The following is a 16,192-nucleotide window of genomic DNA, read 5'->3' as shown; positions in this document are numbered from 1 at the left end:
GCATTAAAAGACCTCTTAGTCATTTTACCTTCCAAGCAAGATTCACATTGTGGAAAACTAACTTCCTTAAGCATACTTAAGGAAAAATCTTTCACGAGTCTAGTGATTCTTTCTTGGTTAATATGACCAAGTCTTAAGTGCCGTGGGTACCCCTCATTAAAGTGAGAAATTTTAAGCTTACTATTCACCATTTTAGTTTGAACCATTGAGTAGTTATTTGGTTTGATAAAGTAGAGATTGTTTTCCATCCATCCATTATAGATTAAAGAACTATTTCTTTGAATAACAATCCCTTTATTGAATGTCACAGAATAACCGTTATTAAATAAACATGCTACAGAAATTAAGTTCCTCTTAAAATGAGGTATATCAAACACTTTTTTTAAAATAGTTATAACAACCTGTTTTTTAGTGGTACCGAGAATGGTGATTTTGGAATCTCAATTTTTTATGATCAAGTCAGTAAATATTATTTTATAATATTTATGAGTATATTATAGAGTTATATTAAGTCCTAGTCCAAAAATTTTAGCGAGTGATTAGTTAATTAAGGAAAAAAGACTAAATTGTAAAAATGTAAAAGTTAATCACTATTGAATTTTATTAGTTAAATAACTTAATTATCAAACGTGCAAAAGTTTATGTTGTAAATAAACCCTAGGCACACAATAACCATGCATAGCACAAAGAAAATCTTTATGCAATGCATTACATCAGATAACCATTCAACAATTATATACTATTACGATCAACAATTAGAATGACAATTTCACACATCTAGCAACCAGAAGGCATAGTGTAGATACTCACCTTATTTTCTTATCCTTGACAGCTTAGCTAGACCAAACGCCAGAGCTTTCTTCGTCCTGGCAGTTAAGTATGAAACCTAGAACTTTAAATTATACGAAAGCTTTGAGAGTATTATTCTGTTTCTTTCTTTGGTTCCTAAACATAGAGGGAGGTAAAGAAACTTACCAGTTCCTCTTTTCTCCATTGTTAGCCTTAAACTCACACCTCTACTGCTACATGTAGAGCTCCCTTCATCCGTAAAGAGACTTACCAGTTCCTCTTTTCTCCATTGCTAGCCTTAAACTCACCTCTGTTGCTACATGTAGAGCTCCCTTCATCCACATCCCCTTTCTTTTTCAGGACGGCTGAAAAAGATAATGCTAGGGAGAGGATAAAATTTATCAACAGAATTTAAAAAATTCTACCTCCACTCGTGCATTTGGTCCTATCTAGCATTTGGTTCTTGTAACATTCTCCAAACTTATTTCGTAAGAAGCATCACATTAAAGGCTCGAAAATCTCTAAACCTCATCTCGCCTTTCTTCTTTTGAGTTGCAAGTTTGTTTCATGACATACACCATATTCTTGGTGGTATCCGATCCAATCCACAAAGATTTATTAAGCAGTAGATTCGGTTCATTACAAAGAGTAACAGGGACTTTGAAACATTGTATGATGTAAATAAGCATAACGACACCATTGATTTGATAAGAACTTCATGCCCTGCTTGTGATAGAAGTTTCCCTTTTGCAACTGCCAATTTTCATAGAGATTTTTTTAAGGAAAGTGAGAGCCTATTTTTTCCCCTTTCCCAAATGGAAAGCAACCCTAAATACTTGGAATCTCTTGACATTATTGAGAGTTCCACGAGTTGAACTGATAATATACACTCTAATTAGTAGTTTAATTATTATACTTAAGCATGATTAGTTTGTTAATTAAGACACATTTATATATTTTTAATTATAAATTAAAACTAAGTAGAATCATCATCATTATCCACTAACAATACGAGGTATAATGATTTAATAACCATATATACCCTTTGGATAATTACTAATTAGATCTTCAAGCATTTTCTAAATTAAAACTTAATAGCGATTGAAAATTTACAATTTAGTCCCTAAGCTTCAATTAATGTAGTTCTGAAATCGTATTTTTCAACACCGCCAAAAATCAAATCGTTACACCACTAACCATTTTGATTCAAACTTGAAACTCCACCTTATCTTTCCATTCTTTTGGAGATAAAGGATAAACGGAGCATGATCCGATTCCATAGCCACTTCAACTAGACCACTAGCACTTTAATAAGTATTCACCCTAAGATATGTTGAAAAAACAACAATCTAATTTTTCTTGGATACAATCATTGTCGACTCTATTATTCGACCAAGTAAAACCACCTTCGCTCACATTAAGCTCGATGAACTCACACTCTTCAAACCATTCTCTAAAGTCTCGACAAGCTTTGAGATCCTCTGCCACATCTTTTTTCTCATTGGTTTTTAATAGCATTAAAGTCGCCCAATCTGATCTATGGTTTTCTTATATCAAAATTTAGCTCTGCAATGTTATTCATGACCAATTTTTATTATTTTTTGGGGGCATCCATACACAAAGGAGCACGGCCAATCAGATTCAATAAGTCACTAGATGTTGGCGTGGATGAAATTTTTACTGGAATTAGTCACCGAGACCACCAACTCACTAGACCTCCAAAATGCAAAACCGTCCAAATAAACCAACGAGATCAACATAGAAACTATAAGAGAAACCCAATCTAAACTTATTATAATTTAGCTTATGTATTATAATTGAACCAAAATTAGATAGTCAAATGTGGGGTTGAGGATGCTCCTTTTGTTTGTTTTCAAGTATTATTAATTTATCAATCTTAGTGTTTGTGACATCTTCAATCATTGAATTATCATTTATATAAGTTTTTAGTCACATGGGGTTTAATAGCGAAAATTTTCTGTTAATCTAGATTTTTTGGTACAAATTACCCAAGGTCTAACAAGAAAAACTATCCTTTACTGTTTTTTTTTCACCAATCCTTTTAACGGAAATAGAAGCTTGTGCTTAATCTCCAACTATGATAATTGGAAATTTGTTACATTTGTTTATCCAATCGGGTTGGATATTGGACAATGTAATTTGTAATATGGATAGATTAACCCAAATGATTATTACTAATAACTATTTCAAAAAAATATATAAATATTTAAAATAAAAGAGTGATTTATTTACATCACGATTAATATTTTAACAATTTAATAATCATATTTTATTTTTCTCTTTTTTATACCATGCATGTCATTTTTGACATAAATTAAAAATTTTGTAAGTGTTATTTTTAATGTAAAAAAATCAACTATTATTAAGTAGTTTTCATCTTTGAGAATTTTTGTGTCTCTTTTCTAAGGAGGCTCGTTTCTCTATTTATATGATACGGTTCATGAATGTGACATCCAAGGTAGGCCCTCATACAAGCCAACACTGTAACACCTCAAACCTGATTGAGAAGATTCAACCTGAATCCAGTGTGCCACATTAGCCACTAAAGTGACTCTCCGTTAACTCCCAACCTAACCTCCAACACACCACTTACAGATAGTATGCGAATAAGGTGTTTAAACTTAACAAAGCAACGAAAATCATACATTCATAAAACACAAAGGTCTGCATGCAAGATAGATTAGGGTACATAATAATGCCAAACAAAAATTCCATATACTTAAAAACATTTACAGGTTTGCATTACACTTAAGCACTTGCATAACATTCAAACATAAATCACATACCTTATTAAAAACATAAACATGAGTTCGCACAAAACCATGAGTTCGCAATTCAACATAGGTTCACACGAAAAGTTGAGTTTGCAAAGCACAACAATTTGCATACAGATGTGTAAGCTCACAAAACATTAACAATTCGCCTAGTGCCTATAATGCTCATACATCATAGTGTCACTAAACATTAGGCTTCGCAAACAAAAAAAAATGCATGCAAGGAATGCAATACTTAAACAGGGTTCGCATAAAATCATGGGTTTGCGCACACATAAGGGTTCTCAAAGCTAAGGGTACACATGTAAAAATGGTAAATGTACTTAAGGTCTCGCATGTTATAAAACTATCACAACAGGGGTACATTGTAAATATGATTCGTAGTAATCAGTGGTTCGTATGTAAATAAACTAACACTACAATGGTACACAAGTAATTTATGCAACATACATGGATCGCAAATCATGATACTCAGCCAAACAACAATTACTCATGCATGAATAATATTAATTTATTATTAACAGAAATAGATAATATATTCCAAGTCATGGTTTGTAGGAATAGTAAAATCAATATTAAAAACATAGCATTTTATATTTAAGCTTAAGAAAATAGTTTAGTAATCAAATTAATAATATACTTTATTGTTCTAATCCGTATAATAAAAACTTACCGCCCTTCTGTATGGTTCACTTATATCAGTCAGGTACCTCGTTGGATCATCGACCTAGCCAACGCTATCCTCGACCTACTTACCTGAGAAGTAAGAGAGCAGTGGGTGAGTTCATTAAGAAATTAGTGAATAATCAGAAATCATTAGGTTATGTTTAAAAAAAGTGTTTGAAAATAATAGAAAACTTTAATTTGAAAACGTTTTGCGTGCTGGGTTTGCGAGTGAGGTTGTGAGACCCAATTCGCATATCATGTCAGAAAACATGACTTTCAAAAATAGTTTTGAAAACTCATTAGCCTTTTCTTAAAACATACTTGGCAGGGCTCGTCTTAAAATCATGTGGCCTATTTCGTTTATCAAAAATCTTTAAAAATCGAGTCTGGGTTCACCCTAAAATCACAACTACTATATGCCAACCTTGTGAATTCATACATAATAGCATATCATTTCATACTATATTCAATTTACACATGCTGTCATATTTCATTTGTTTGACAAATGTCCTAATTCACACACTTGCTATATAAATAGCTTTTCACATATCAAATCACATTTATTTATACAATGGCATTATCCATTCAATATTCAATTCATGAGTACATAACTCATGTATCTCATTTAATTACAACATATCTCATTTTCAATTCGCATACAATATCATGCAATATCGATTACAGAACTTTATTATTTGATTACCTCTATTAACACGACTCGGACGAATACACAGATCCAACCAACACACCATTTTGGCACCAAGTGCGTCATCAGATAAATCTAAAGTAATAACTGCGCCCAGCGCTATATAAATTGACATCCAGTGTCTCATCGGTTAAACTGAAGTAAATTGGCACCCAGTGCCTCATCGACTCGAAGTCAAAGAAATCCATGAACTCTTCCTATCCTATAACATGCCATCTATATCTGACTCAGCCCGATACAGTTAATAATGTTCCAATTCACTTTCCAAATACAACTAATATCCAATTATCATATTTTCACATTATCATATTTACACATATTCATTTCAATTCAAATAATCAATACATTCATAATATATATACCAATTCAATCCATTTCAATAAACTATAATTTCAATTCAAGTGTCAAAATACTCACCTCAACAACTTACCATATGCATTAAATCAAAATACAACAACTAATAACTAGGTTCGGATTATAGAAATACAAACCATGGATTCCGAGCTATTCGACATCAATTTTATCCTTCCCCTTTTTAGTCGAGGATTCTAGCATGACGTTAGCTACAGAATTAAAATTATTAAAATACATTAATATAACACAATTTAATTTCATATTGACTATTTCAATTTTTACTCAATATTTGCCTAAATTCCAATTTAGTTTTTAAACCGAGACTAATTTTTATTCTTCACCTTTAATCCTATATTTTTATACTAATTTCACTTTAAGCTAAATTTAACTCCCTATTTTCAATTAAACACCTAAATTTTAAAATTTTCACAATTTAGTCCCTATTACTCAAAATTTACAATTTGTTCTACAATTTAATCCTTTTCCATTTCTAGCTTAAAAATTTATCAATTTAATCGCTAATACTAAAACTATTCAACATTAACAACATTTAAAATCTTAATAATTGCTAAAATTTCAACATGGGTCGGGAAGTACTTAACATCGGGATTCCAAAAATATAAAAAATACAAGAAAATGGACTAAATTGACTAACCAATTTTTATTTTGAACATTAAAACCCTTAGGTTACTGCAACTTCTTCTCCCTTTTCTCTTATTATCTCATTTTATTATACTTTAATTATTATTATATAACTATTATCATTATTATATAATGCATATATATTTAGTTTCTTTTAAAATTACTTAATATTATAACACATATATGTAACATATGTAGTCCACCATATTAAGAAATTGTTAAATTACTACTTTAATCTCTCAATTGATTTTTAATCTATAATTCAAATTTTATCCTATACGCGATTTAGTCCTTATACTATAATAACTCTTAATTCATGCAATTTTACTTAACCGAAACTTAATTAACTACACAACTAGTTTCGTAAATATTTACTTCTGATTTACAGGAACGGAGTCCCGGTAATGCACTTTTCGACACCTCTAACTATAAAGTCGTTACAGCGAACACCCAATTCACCTGAATCTTGGTGAACTCCCAGTTCACTCAAATTTTGGCAATTCCAGTTCACTAGAATACTGGCAAACCTTTACATCGCACGACCAAAACTTCTGGTCCTGATCTCGGGATATGACAAACATGTACCTTACTCTAGGATTAACACGTGTTCCCTAAATATGAGTTCGCTTGCATAATGATGCGAACCCATCAAGCGAGATGTGAACACCCTAGATATGAACTCATGCTAGTGAACTATGCATGCTATCACAACTAGATTGAGTTGGTTTCAGTTGGGTACCCAGGTCGCAGGTTGATAATGGCGAACACCATAACAATTTGTTCCCCATCTAGTTCAAAAAAGAATTGTAACACCCCAAACCCAGCCTATACGTTATGGTTGAATTTGACGATGTCACATGGTAGTGCTTTTCGAAAAAATATGTCGTCGCTATATCCTCTTTTCTATTTAACCATTTTTTTATTATCTTATGTTAACTTCAAATCGTGCCGTTTGTTTTCAAAACATTATTTATTTACAAATCGTTATTCAATTTCAAAATGTTTTATTTTTATTTTTATTGCGGAAGTTTTTAAATAATTTGCTTATTCGTGGTATTTTTGACCAAACATTAATTTTATTTGAAAACCCGAGTTTTACCTAACACTAGCAGATTTAAATCATAAAATCGTATAAAATCTAAATTTTAAACCAAAATTCGTAAAGGCCATAATTACAGCAAAATATCCCAAATAAAAGTAAATTCATAAATAGGTAGTAAACAGTGTAAAAGAAGTGTGACCACCACTGAGTCCTCCGCTACACCGATCCGCCTATATCTGGAGATTACTTGTACAGATTAAACAGAATGGGTGAGTTTACGTAAACTCAGTGTGTAATTCCCATACAAATGAACAGACAGTAAACAAATAATCACAGTCTAGGCTCAATTCGAAAATCCAGGATTTGAATTGATGTCCTTTCATTGATTCCTCCTAAATTGCATTGATTTATCCTAAAGATTTCATTTCAATTGGAATTTGGTTATTCACCATGTATGAGGATCCCTGCTAAGCATCCATGGCTGAATGGTTAAAGCACCCAACTCAAAATTGGCGAATTCGTAGGTTCAATTCCTACTGGATGCACGCCAATGGAACCCTCCAATAAATCTATTGGAATTGGCTCTGTATCAATGGAATCTCATCATCTATACATAACGAATTAGTGTGGTATATTCATATCATAACATATGAATAGTAAGAACTAGCATTCTTATTGAGACTCGAACTCATAGGGAAGAAAATAGATTTATGGATGGAATCAAATATGTAGTAGTTACAGACAAAAGTATTCGGTTATTGGTGAAAAATCAATATACTTCTAATGTCGAATCAGGATCAACTAGGACAGAAATAACCCTTTTCAGTATCAGTATCAGTCCAGTTTGGGCCTTAGCCTATCTAAGTACAAAAATAGTCATGCAGTAGGGCTTTATCCCATCACAATATTAGTAACAGTAACATATATGCAATTATAAAAATCCTACCCATCCAGCCTCTACACACCATCTTCGTCCAACCCTACACTCCATGTGGGGATATAATCAACCCACTCATCCCTACACTCCAAATAGTACCGAATGCGGCACTAGATAGTAGTTTGCACCTGAACTGCTAGTAAATTAGACTCGAGGCCTTTCAGTAAACTTCTTTCGAACATTATAATCCCCCAACCCAATGTAATGCAGTATACAGATATGACATGCTATAACATAATATCATGCATGTAAACAGATCATATAGTATCAAATCAGTGTGACATCATCAGGCTTAATCATATCAGTCATACAATCATTTCAGTCAATTAAGGGTCTAAGTAAACTTACCGACCCTATAATAGGTTCACAATCGACTTGGGCGACCTGTACAACCTTATTAGTCAAACAGTGAAAATAGGCCTACAAGCCCATGATGTTCACCCGTGTGGTCCACATGACCCAAATTGGCCTTGGCCTCGTAATCTATTTTAATGTAACCCGTGCTAGTTAATTATTCATATGTGTTTCCACTATTTACTTATATGATCCTTCAAAGCTGTCTACTTGAGTCACTGTTACTAAATTATTTGTATATTAAGTTACAGAATTCTGAATTAAGATCCGCAAATTTTCCCTGAAACCAAACTCACTTATTTTCCTACCATAAAATTTTTAGAATTATTGGTTTATTCTTTAAAGTTTCCCCTGTTTTGCTGTCTAACAGTTTCAACCTTTTAGCACTAAAAATTAATTATCTTCTCGTACAGAATTCGAATGATGTTCCTATTTGTTTCTCTTGAAAGTAGACTCATTCAAGATTTTAAACATATAAATTCTAACCCATAATTATTTTTATACAATTTTTAATAATTTTTCCAAAGTCAGGATAAGGGATTCCAAAATTATTCTGACACTGTCTCACTAAAATTCAAATATCTCATAATATGAAATTCTTTTGCTTACTTCGTTTCTTCTATGAGAAGCTACACTCAAATATATTTAATCTCATATTTTTTCATCCTCTAATTTGATTTCCACAATTTATGGTGATTTTTCAAAATTAGCCTACTGCTGCTGTCCAAACAGTAAGTAATTTCAGCTTTTCGCCGAATCCCTTATTTTTGTGTTTCAAGTACACACCTGGTTTTGTTTGATGCTAAAAAAAATCCCCGAGCACTCCAAAGCCTATAATTGAGCAAGTAACACCATAATTAGTCTTACTTCGCGATTAATCAAAATCTTGAAACCAAAATACTTACCCATAAAATGATGAACACTTACCGTAAAACTTCAAATCAGTACGTTTACGAAAATCACGAGGAGAGCCTTAATCTTCACGAAATGCTGCTGCCAACACCTCGAAATTACATTATTGAACACAAAATAATCTCTTAAAATGATACCCAACAACTTACTGAATTTGCACAAGTGTTGCTTAATGCTACAAAATCAAGAGGAAAAATGGTTTAGGGGGAACAAGGGAATTTCGGCAGTAGAGGAAAGAAAAGAAAAGATAATCGAGTGAGAAGTAAGGAAGAAAAAAAATTTGGTAGAGATGGGGGAGAGAAAATGTCAGAAAGATGGAGAGAAAAACAACTCTTTTTTTTTCAAAAAAGGAAAAAATGATCAAATTTTGGATATTCTCCCCCATAATCCCCTAATTCACTCCTAAAATCGCTCCCTCACTTTCCACTATACATCCACCACTTAGAAACCCAGCTCAGCAAAACTCTTACCGAAATTAGGAGCAAAAATACAACTTTTTCCGTCCCAAAGATTTGAACCCATGACCTCCCTCACACCAACACTCCACTTATCCACTAGACCAGCAGGCCCATTCTGTTAATTATTTGCCAACTTTTACTTAAAAGTCTACTGACCAAAGATAGGGCTTATTCATAAAAATACCAAATTTTCCCAAGTCTTGGCTTGAACTTGAGACCTCCCAAACACTCCCAGAACACATAACCACTAAAGCTAATAGATGCTTGTGTCACACATTTACAATACCCAAAATTAAAATTTTAGGGTGTTACAAGAATTATAAAGTGACTATTCGGAGAACTAGGCTACACGAAATGGGGGATTTCTGAGGAAGAAACTTCTCGTATACGTTTTTTACTCAAATTTGTTATAAATGCTTCACCACGTGTTAAGGAGAGGTACAACTATATGAAGCTAATTATGCCTTCATTCTTGAACACATGAATCATTAGGGTTTGAAATTCTTTAAAAAGACGTGACATTATCCCTAAATATTAAATTGTTTGGATTTGAAATTTTTAAGAATGAGCTACTGTTGAGAAGGATAATCATGTTTCAAAGGTAATTTTTTTAAAATTTCTAAATTATTTTTATAGTTATTCTAGGTTTAGTTTGGTATGATGGTTAGGTTGAGGGGAGGTGGTCGTAGTGGTTAAGGTAACCACGGTGGTTCAAGAAATGAGCCTTCGAAACGTTGTTAAGTAAATGCTCTCATGGAGGCAAAAGTGTACGCTTGCACCGCTAAGCATGATGAAATGAGTCGTCATTTGGTCACTCGAGAGATCTAGCTACCCAACGTTGCTTATAACTTCTCAATTGTTAAAGGGTCGAGGCGATTAAGTGACACCATCGATGGAAGTTTCTCACTTTCCTTACACATACTAGAAGTAGGTTTTCATATTCCATTCGAGTATGGAATAACTTAGGGGTAGCTATTCGACTTCTCATGGTGGGTCGCATTGGTTTATTTTATTGAATGTGGTCGAGGAGAAGAGGAGCCACTGATTTTTATTTTTTAAAATTTATACTGACTCAAAGCCTATAATCGAGGAGGTTCTCGGGGCCTATTTTATTTTACTCATCATGAGGGATTGGAATAAATTGTTTCCAACTGGTCTTCGAACTTTTGACTAAATTTTTGTAAATTCATACGGGTAAATAATAAATTTGAAGCTAGTTTTGATTTTTCAATTGAGTGGTCCATACCTAACAAGAGTGTGTGCCTGCAAAGATAAGAAATTCCATTGGAGGCGGGGTGAGCTCAATTTTATAGGCTTCGTTTAGGTCGTGTATTGAAGTTGGAGGAGGTGTTAACTGTGAGAAATGTGTTTTACCACTACCTCATAGATCTGAGCCCTAATGGATGGCAGCCAATTAATGATAACAATGGTGTGGACACTCTGTCAGTTTTGCCCACGCAATTCGCGTGGCCATATAGAGCTACTGATGAGTTAAGACTTATTTATTTAGGGAAAAAAGAGGAGTTTAAAAATTATTTTTATACCTTCTGTAAATTAAAGCCTCATCTGTGGTCCTCTAAACCTGTAGAAGATCTAGAAGGTAGCACAAACACCCCTATGATTACTATTGGTGCTGATAATAGACTTGTTGGTGATGCAGACACAACTCGTATTATTGAAGAAACTTCATGGGAATCAATAAGTTTATCCAAGGAGATCGACGAATACATAGAAGTTTGATCCTTTATGCAAAATGTGCGAGGGTGTCCTTCTAGTGCTTCTGCTAGGGAAGGAAGTGCAAGTAGTCTAAGGAAACAAAAAAACTACTACTGGAGATGCCAATGTTAAATTAAGCAACGAAGATGAGGGTAGCCCTATAAGGGAATTTCGTCGAAAGAAGGGAAAAGATCATACTACATCATCTGGTAGTGTGGCGACCATTGTTATAGTCCCTCCTATGGTACCTTCTCCTCCTGTGTCCCCATCTTCACCAAGACTACCAACTGATGACACCTTTGGTGTAATTGTTCAACATGACCCTCTTGGGGGTTTACTAAAGTTTATGTCTAGTTGTGGTGAGACATAAACATTATTTCCTTGGCATGAGCACTTGAGCATGCAGAAGTTTCCTTATTGCCTTATTAAAGTAAGTAGAAAATTGAAAGAATCTATGGCTCAAGAAAAAAAAATAGTATGTTTGTCCTTCTGCATCATCTAGCTATGTGAAGAAACTATCCTTGAAGAAACTTATATTATCCCTTCAAGTGGCTTTGGCTGAAGTTGGTATGTTCAATGTGGGGCTCGCCGAAGGTATTGGTGAAAAGTAGGTAAGAAAGATGAAGTTTGATAATGCTTATTAATCCACCATGGGGGCTTTGGAAAGAGCACATGAACTGTATAGGCAATTGGACGGAGAAAATAAAAAATTGATGGATTAGAATAATAGGTTAAAGGATTGCCTCACTCTCTTTGAAAAAGATATTGAAAAATTACATGTAGATATTAGAAGTATGCGAGCTGATAAGATTGTTTTGGAAGAGATCATGAAAGCCATGGGTGAGCAACATAACTTGTTGTGGTTAATCTGGAAAAGAACCATGAAGAAGCCTTGGAAAAATATAAGGTTAACACAATGTGAAGCTTTTGAGATTACCTGCCAGATTTAAAGTCAATTTTTCTGCTACATGCCCAAGTGGTTGGTAGTCCCTTTGATGTTCGTAGGGTAAATTTTAATGCTCTCAGTCACTTCACGAGCGCTTAGCTGAACTTTGATATTTTCTTCCATTCTGGAGCTGCTTGGGAGGAGTTTGTTGAAAAGTGAAAAAATTTTAGTAGACTTTATTTTGTTGATACTCCTACGGAAACCAGCGCAACTCCCACTACTAGATGTGAAGGAAATGCTAATGAAGAAGTAGAAGAAGAAGAAAAAGAGTTCACTTACCCCAATGATACTAGTGTCAACTTGTGATTTTCTTGTATTCATTGTACTTATTGTCTTTCATTTTGAAATGGAAAAACTATCTTTGCTTAGTGTTGAAACCTTATGGTGTTTGATTGTGGTCTTGCTTAAGAAAATTGTGTAACTAAGTTGTCATCATAAATGAATTAAACAAATATAATTTGAATGGTGATTAGGAACCATTAAATTATACAACTCAACTATGATTTGAAATCATCGTACCTAAGTTGTGATTGTGAATCCACTAACTCAGGAAATATTATTCATGATCGTAAATTAATGAATTTAGGTTGTGATCGTAAATCAGCGAACTCAGGAGAAATTGTTCATGATCGTTAATCAATGAACTTAGGTTGTGATCGTAAATCAAAAAGCCTTAATAATATCAACTATGATCGTAAATTAGTGAGTTATTTGGAGTTGTGATAATAAATCAACAAACTCAAGAGAAATTATTCATGATCGTAAATCAATAAACTTAGGCTGTGATTGTAAATCACCGAGCTATTTGGAGTTGTGATTGTAAGTCAGCAAACTCAGGAAAACTTGTTCATAATTGTAAATCAATGAACTTAGACTGTGATCGTAAATCAACGAGCCTTAAAAATATTAGTTGTGATCGTAAATCAGCGAGCTGTTTCACATGTTTTGCTATTTCCTTTTTGGGCAAATTAAAAAACATTTGCAATTATTGAAAAAGAGAGTAGAACGTTCAAACATAATATTTTTTCAGATGGCGAGCATTCTATGTACGAGGTAGAACATGATCATCCATTTTTGTTGTTCTATAAGCTCTTTAGCTTATTTACTCAGCAATTTTGTAGGGTTTTTCTCGATTAGAAGCCATTTTTCCTTGCTGTGATGCTGGGAAACTGGCTTCAATATTCTCAAAACTAGATCGGCCACTTAAAATTGCTTATTTTTTACTCTAAAGTTGTAGTATCTAGCGACTTGCTGAGCTCGCGCAACATTTTTTATTTCTGTTGTCTCCTTGATTTCATCACTAAGATCTAAATGGAGTTTAATGACCTTCTAGTTGGCATTTTCATCGAAATGAGAGGTCCTGTGGGATCACAGGCCTATCTCTGTAGGGATTACTGCTTTTGCCTTATACACAAATGAGAATGTTATTTCTCTAGTTACTGTGTGAGGAGATACTTGTAGGATCCATATAATTCCTGGTAACTTTTCTAGCCAGACACCCTTGGCCTCATCAACCTTTTTCTTTAAAGCTACTAAGATTTTCTTATTCATTACCTTTGCTTGACCTTTCGTTTGGGGCGTTTTCACAAAACTTTGAGTGAGTGCTATCTGCAGGTCCTTACAGAAGCTCTTGAATTTTTCTTGGAGTTGAGTTTCATTGTTTGTTATGACCAAACGTGGGATGTCGAACCTGCAAACAATGTATTTCCAGAGAAAAGATTCAATTTGCCTCTCTGTTATTGTAGCCAAAGCTTCAACTTATATCCACTTCGTAAAATATTCCACAACGATAACAATAAATATTTTCTGAGCTATGGCTATTGGACATGGACCCAAGATATCTATTCCCTAAGTTGAAAACAACCAAGGACCAAGCATCATTTCTAGAGACTTAGTTGGTGAGCACTGTATAGGAGCATATTTCTGGCAGGATTTACAAGTGCGAACTATGTCGTGAGCATCTTTCTGTATGGTTGGCCAATAATATTCTTGTCTAAGAATCTTCTGTGCTAACAATCTTCCCCCCCAGGTGATTGCCACATATTCCTTCATGTATCTCCCTCATGACGTATTCAACTTCAGTGGGAGTAAGACATCTCAAAAAGTGGCTGGGAGTAACCCTTTTTTTTATAAAATACACCCTCTAACATGATATATCTAAAGGTGATAGATCAAAAAATTTTAATTGAATAAAATTTAAATAACTTGCAGATACCATGATACATTAAAAGTAAATAACAACATCATACCTTGTGGCTTTATGTTGCACTTTGGCTAACTCTTTTTTGTTCAGCTACTGACTTTCCCCATGTAAGGATTGTATTATAAGGGTCATCCATATTTATTCTTGATTTAGATCAAACAATTGTTGACGGTCACAAATTGGGGTGGCTCTATGTTCTAATAGGATTTTCCCTCTTCGTACATCTTTTATAGTCAACAGAAAAATTTTTTAGAACCAAATGTATATTTGTAATTAACTATCATGAGGAAAAATGTGTATTTGTCAAATAAAATTTCAATAACCTATGTGACATGTTATTATATCATCTATGTGAGTAATAGTGACTCAAGTTACAAAGTTACCTATAGAGTCTGGCGATCTATCAAAAGAACATTTTACCATAAAGTCGACTAAGATATGAGATTTTTTTTATTTTTAAATGATTTTTAAAATATATTTTTTAAACTGATTAAATTTTTGTTATAGTAATTATATATTTATGTTTTTAAATATTTAATATGCAAATAACATTTTTATTTATTTGAATTATTTCTTTTTCTGCTTTCAAAAAATTAAAAGTAATTTTATTGGTTTTAATATGTTTTAAAAATATGTTTTTTAGATTTGTTTGTAAACTTTTTATTTTGTAACTATTTTTAATGTTTTAAGTATTTTAAAGTATTTTTAGTGTTATAAATTAGTTTTAAAACATTGTTTAATTTCATATTAAAAATGTTTAAAAATTATTTTTTATTTTAAAAAGTATATTAAAATTCTTTATAAACTCTTTTTTTAATTTATTTTTTGTAATAGATTTAAATATATTCTAAATAATTTTTAAAATATATTTTTATAATGTGATTTAAATATGTTTTTAATTATGTTATCCAAAATGTTCAAATTTTAAAATGTATATTTTGTTATAAATCTTTAAATATTCGTAGTTGTATTTATAATCGAGCTGTTCAACATATACGAGGAAGGACATTGTAAAGTAATTTCAATCGCACTACGAGCACTTTGGTTTGCTCGTAATTTGCTAGTTAACGAGAATGTAAATCAAACTGCTCATGAGGTCATTACCTTTGTAGAAGCCTATTCACGTGAGCTGGATGAGCTTAACAGTCGAGTGGCTCCCTGTACCGTTAGAGAGATTGGCCATTGGGAGGCTGCTGTGGAACCCTTTGTCAAGATAAATTTTGATGCTGGTTTTTGTAACACAAGACATGAATCATCGACAGACAGGCGTTGTAGTCAAAAATAAAAATGGGTTGGTGATGGGTGCATGCACTCATTTTAGACCGCTGCACTGCTGAGGCTCTCGCCGATCTTCAGGCTCTTCATTTTGCGTATGGCATGGGGTTTAGATGGGTTATTCTGGAAGGGGATTAAAAAATTGTTATTCAGAGATTTGGATCGAAGATGGAGGATCATTCTAATACAAGTGCATTTGTGCTTGATTTGAGAAATCTCATCCCTAATTTTAATAGATGCCTTTTTTCCCATGTTCATAGAGAAAAGAATAATATAGTGGTTTATTCTTTGACCAAGGAGGCTTTCAAGCACAGGACTTGTCTCTACTGGATTGAGGAGGTACCTGACGCTATTATTCCACTAGTTGATGGTGATCGACGATGGGCTGATCCGGGCT

General features: G+C 33.2%; 1 non-coding gene across 1 annotated transcript; it reads left to right on the top strand.

Moving 5' to 3' along the window:
* The first annotated feature begins 7,465 nt into the window (after positions 1-7,465).
* On the top strand, positions 7,466-7,539 carry TRNAL-CAA (transfer RNA leucine (anticodon CAA)). The gene has a single exon. It is a non-coding gene; the product is annotated as a tRNA-Leu (tRNA).
* The last annotated feature ends 8,653 nt before the right edge of the window (positions 7,540-16,192 follow it).

This window comes from Gossypium hirsutum, chromosome D01 (assembly GCF_007990345.1).
Source record: "Gossypium hirsutum isolate 1008001.06 chromosome D01, Gossypium_hirsutum_v2.1, whole genome shotgun sequence".
Classification (NCBI taxonomy): Eukaryota; Viridiplantae; Streptophyta; class Magnoliopsida; order Malvales; family Malvaceae; genus Gossypium; species Gossypium hirsutum.
Note: the sequence above shows the minus strand (reverse complement) of the source record. Positions and strands in the feature narration are given on the sequence as shown.